The following is a 6,000-nucleotide window of genomic DNA, read 5'->3' as shown; positions in this document are numbered from 1 at the left end:
TTCCCCAAATAATTTTAACAATTTACACTCTCCCAAATGGTGGATGAGAGTGAATCTATATCTTGGCCAATTTTTTTTTTTTTCTTGGCCAATTTTAATGTTGTTAGTCTTTATAATTTTTCTCAGTCCTGTGAGAGAAAGTATCTTTAATTTTATTACTTTATATTCCTTAACCTTTCCTGAGGGTGAGCTTTGCTTTTTGTATATTTAAGGTTTGAAAACCACATTGCTTATTTCAGATGAAGTTTTCTTTCCACACTCCTATTCTTTCATCCTTACTCTTCCATAGTGCAGTTTCTGAATGAGTGAACAAAGGAATCATTGAAATTTAAATATGCAGAAAGTCTTCATTTAACCCCATGGGATTGACTTCTAATTGGGAAAAAGAATACCTTAGCAACCAATTATTTTAATTAGCTTTTCCCTTCCCCTTTATCACTATTTGATTATCATTCAATTGTTCTCTGAGTAAGCTCTTTATTTTATAACTTGCTTAGGACGATCTGTTTCTAGAAGTGGCCTAGAAATGAAGCGAAAACATAATAGCAGAATAGCTACATAACAAATAATAATACTAGTAAACAATAATAATGGTGATGCTATTTGCAACTATTGCTAGGCACCTACTATGTGACAAGCACATCATATACATAACTGACCTAGTTTAATCTTTTCTACAGCCCTGTAGGCATTATTATTTCCCACTATAGAAACGAGGAAACTAATATCCAATGAAGGTAAGAAAGTTAGCAACAATCATATAGCTATTAAGCAGTAGAGCTGAGATTCAAACTCTTGTCTGTATGGATTCAAAGCCCGCATTCTTTCTACAATGCTCAGCTGACCTTCTTTGGAAATAAACATTTATATAGTTGTTTTCCCTTATTATATGTTCAAAGAAAAAGGAAGGTTCAAGAAAAGAAAACAACTGTACAATTTTAAATAATGAACGCTGAAATTATGTTTTTCTTGCCTAGAGGGCAACTGCTTACTGGTGTTGATTCTTCTCTCAGAAGAATGAACTTTTTTTTTTCCTTTCATGGTTTGCAGACTTAATTTGGCCATCAATGGGTAAGTGACTTATGCCCAGTTAAAGTGAGAAAATGCAATTGAAACACTTAACTATGAAAAGAGAAAAAAAGAAAATGTGGTTTCCTTTTACCAGTGATCATCGGTCTCTACCATCTAAGAATTTCTGTCAAACTGAGAAAATTCTCCCAGTCTGTTCAGAAATAAGGCATAATGAATTTCGAACACAACACCATGATAATGAGATTGATGCCTTCTTTACAAAGCAATTTACAAACTTTCCGAGATAATTTGGCTTTCTGGATGGTGAGGCCACCACAGACTGAAGGCGAGTATACCTTTCAGGTACATTCCCAAATGTTCCACCAGAATCATGTAAATTCATTTTTTTTTGGATCACATAGCTTCCTTAAATTGCCAAAAGTTGTTTCTAACAAGCCTTGTGTGGAATCACAGCACTGTTAAATGCAACCACATGGGGAGGAAATAGCCCTGTTTGTGAGAGCACTGTGAACTAGATTTCATGCTACATATTTCTCTGCTGCTTTTTCTGGACACAACTTAGAGGTTTTATAATTGTAGTCTGGGAAAAGGAAAAGAGAAAAATGTTTGCGTTTTTTCCCCCCAGATTGGAAATGGCCAACTCATGTTCCCTCAGTGCTGAACTCAGATGCCTCCTAGAATCACATTTTATTATAGGCATAACAGCTCATATTCAGTCGCAACAGCGACGAAGCTAACATGTTTTGTGCCAGGAACAAAAAGAGGGCATAATGGTAGCAACGTGATGAGTAGTCTTGCCACACAAACCTAAACAACTAGAGTGCTGGGAGTCATTTTTCTTCAATTTGTGTTTTGTTCCACGTGATCATTAAAGTGTGACAGTAAAATGAATAAAACACTGGTATCTCTCTAAAACAGGTGCTGCAGACCCTCATGGTGATGACAGAATGTTTATTCATTAATGTTTGTTTGAGGTACTTTTTCATGTATCTCTAACTCAATTTTATTCAGCCAACTGCACGGAAACCATGGTTTATAGGATAAGCAGAAAACATGACACTCAGAGATAGCCAGAAAATAATTCTCAGTTCATAGGAGTCATTTCAATAAAATTAAATAACAACACAATAACAATAATTGATTTTCCTATTATGAATTTCTGTGTTCGAAATATATTTTAAAGCCACATTGTCTTATTTTATAAATGGCTATATTGTGTTCTTTAATTTGTATAGTGGGAACTCATGTTTAGCCTAATAAAGATATGAATGGTTACATGTAGAAGTAGTTAGAGATATGTATAAATACATGGGTTACTATAGACATAAATATTCCCCTTGCCTATCAGCTAAGAGGGCCTACAATCAATGACACCCAAGTAGAAATGAACATACATACTGCTCATATCTTGGTTTCTAATTGCCCTTTAAATACAAGGAAATGGGGTGCCTTCAGCTCAGGTCATGATCCCAGCGTCCTGAGATCAAGGCCCATGTCAGGTTCTCTGCTGGGAGAGTTAGCTTCTCCCTCTCCCTCTGCAGCATCCCCGGCTTGTGCTATCTCTCTCTCTCTCTCTGTCAAATAAAAAAATCTTTAAAAAAAATACAGGCAAACATAGAACGCTGGAGAAATGGCTGATTCTAGGACTGAAGCAGGATATATACATATACAAGATGAGCCTGGAATATCGTATAATGCCAGAAAGCAATAAAGTGCTTTCGAAATACAAAACTAAACTAAACCTCACAATAATTAAGGTATGTCAAAGGAACACAGAAATTGACTAAAAGAACTTCCAATGGCCAAAACTAGAACAATTTGAGAAACAAAATAAATGAAGTAGCTTTGGATTATAATTCAAAATACACAAAAAATATCCATTAGTCCATACTGATATAAATGGGTGAGATGGGAAAAATTTTCTGTGCAAAGCCTTGTGAGGTTCCAATTTAAAGGCATAACTCCCTACCTGGAGTGAGCCCAGGCTTTGTCTTTTGTCCCCTTTGCTCCATGAGACCAACAAAACTGGGGCACCTGGGTGGCTCAGCAGTTGAGCATCTGCCTTCGGCTCAGGTCATGATCCCGGGGGTCCTGGGATGGAGACGCACATCAGATTCCCCGCAGGGAGCCTACTTCTCCCTTTGCCTATGTTTCTGCCTCTCTCTGTGTGTCATGAAAAATAAAATAAAATAAAATAAAATAAAATAAAATCTTAAAAAAAAAAAAAAAAAAGGCCAACAAAATTGCTGTTCAGTTTTGTAGTCATTCCTTCCAGAGCATCAAATGCCTTCCAGGAAAAAACAGCATTGAATGATGGACTCACTTCTCTAGGTTCTTGCCTTTTCCTAGACTTTGACCCAATAATTTCTCACTATTATATTAGCTTGGGACTTGAAACACTTTAACAGAGATGAGCTTCTGGAAAGAGTTGACTCCTGCCTCCAAATTCGTTTTCCCCACCTGGGGACTTTTCACTACGGCATTGCCCCTGCCATGCCTGGTTCCAGGAAATAAGTAACTCCATCCATGAAACAAGACAAAAATCTTGTCTTGTACAAAATCTTTGTTCCTGTTAATACCCAATGGGGGATCACTTTTCAAAACCACTGTGCTAAAACACTAAGGGTCAAAAAATAAATAAATAAATAAAATAAAACACTAAAGGTCTATAAGAAGGAAAAGCAAAGGAAAAAATTATGATTGGTATATTCCAAATAATTTGTTTTCTGAACCTACAATAAGACCTGTTGTTTATGACTCCCATCGAGAGGACACAGTCCTTTGGCTCATAGGCCCCTGGCCAGCCAAAACTAAGAGGTAAGGCCTCCCCATTTACTCTTAATTAACTTTGGAGATGCAGCCCTTACTAGGAGAATTGATAGGACTGTGAATCATAATGAAGTGAAAGACTTTTCCTGCCTGCCTAAGGGTCCCAGTAACATATTTCTCTGCAGATGTCTGGTCCCTCTTCCAACCTAGAGATGATTAACGAGGGTTTTGATGAAGGAGACTTTCATAGTTCCTCTCAAATTATATCCAAATAATTTAGAATCTCTCTCATTGCATGACCCCTTGCACTTAACAACCAAAGCACTTTAGTACATTGGCCAAGAACCTGTTTTCTGGAGCTGTGCTGTCCAATATGGTAGCCACCAATCATGTGTGGCTATTGAGCACTTGAATACTGCTCTATGAATTGATTGTGCTATAAGTATAAACTATGCACCAGATTTTGAAAACTTAGTATGAAAAAAAGAATGTATAACATCTCATAATTTGTTATATTGACTATATGTTGAAATAATATGTTGGATATATTGAGTTAGATAAATATATTATTGCATCTAACTTCACCTTTTATTTTTTTAATTTTACTACTACAATATTTAAAATTACATAAGTGCTTTGCATTATATTTCTATTGGACAGTGCTGCCTCTAGGGTACTCTTGGTTCTAAAGACTGAATTTCCTCTTCCTGAATAGTTATTTTTCTCAACAACTGAAGTTTTTCCAGAAAATTCTTTAATTTGCTTCCATGTATGGAAGCGGTGTGATATAATAAGAAAAAGCACCTGGGTTCTAATCTCAATGTTTGTTATTAACTAGCAATGAAAGTAGTCAAATCATTTTAACTCTTTGGGCCTGAGTTTCTTTACGTAAAATGAAAGGGTTGAACTAGGTCCCCTCTCTGGTTTCTTCCAGTTCTATGATTATTTGATTATTATTATTATGTTAAAATTTCTTCTAAAATATTTTCCATGGGGGATCCCTGGGTGGCTCAGCGGTTTGGCGCCTGCCTTTGGCCCAGGGTGCGATCCTGGGGTCCCGGGATCGAGTTCCGAGTCGGGCTCCCAGCATGGAGCCTGCTTCTCCCTCTGTCTGTGTCTCTGCCTCTCTCTCTCTCTATCATGAATAAATAAATAAATCTTTAAAAAAATAAAATATTTTCCATGGATAATATAGATTTAGCTTTTTGTTATGACGTATATATAATTTTTGAACCTTCTTTAGAAGATACTATAAAAATAAGTATTTCCTTTCTTAAAAAGACAGACTTCAAGCTAATTTATATAACTTTGCATATGCTCAAGTGTACTTTCGTTTTCTGTGCTGTAATCCTAAATTTTGCTGTGAAAACTACTTTGTTAATGATTATTTTTTCCATTTTTAAGGTTCAGTCTATGGCCATGATTATTATTTATTTTATATAGTTGGTCCCCTAGCTTCTTCAGAGATCATTCTCATTCTTCAGACATATATGTCTCCTGTACTGTCTTTTGACCATTTCTGGTTATATTTACATCTTATTGTGGCCTTGCTGTGTCCTCCCATTCTCTTCCAGTACTGAACTTTCTTGCCATCTCTTGGCACCAGCCTGGTCACACTCTTACCCTCCTTTGGACTCAGGGACCTCCTACTTTCCTTATCCCTTTCAAAACAATTTCATGTGAAAAAGATACAATAATAGGTACATTTCAGGGTAAATTCCAGTCTCTGCACTTACTTCTTACTTGAAGGGGGGAATGGGTAGGGGAGTGGGTAGGTCAGTCTTTGCATTTTAAGCCTTAACTTTCATCTCATTATGAAAGCCTTTATTCCTATTAAATTGAATGGAGTGTTTCCATTCTATATTTAATTTTTTTTTAACTCCATCAGATACTTTGTAAGCCCTGCTCATTTCCCTTCTGTCTTGTGAAAATGTGGCTTTAAACACATCTACAGCCAGATTCTGTGTGCTCAAGAAACCTAATTTTTTGTACCGAGTTTGAGGAGCACTAAGTTTTGACTAAGAGGATCTAGATTCATTAGCTTAGCTGCGTTTGAACCAGATGTGTAATCCTGGCCAAATCCATTATTCTGAGGTTTACGTTCCTAATCTGCTAAAAGGAGCTGTAAGAACCCTGTGTCACATGTGTCACACCGTACTTGTGAGCATCTAAGGAAATAATGAGCATGAAAGTCTTTAC

The sequence above is a fragment of the Canis lupus genome, chromosome 21 (genome assembly GCF_003254725.2).
Source record: "Canis lupus dingo isolate Sandy chromosome 21, ASM325472v2, whole genome shotgun sequence".
Taxonomy (NCBI): Eukaryota; Metazoa; Chordata; class Mammalia; order Carnivora; family Canidae; genus Canis; species Canis lupus.
The sequence above is the reverse complement of the archived record's forward strand: the minus strand, read 5'-3'. Positions refer to the sequence as shown.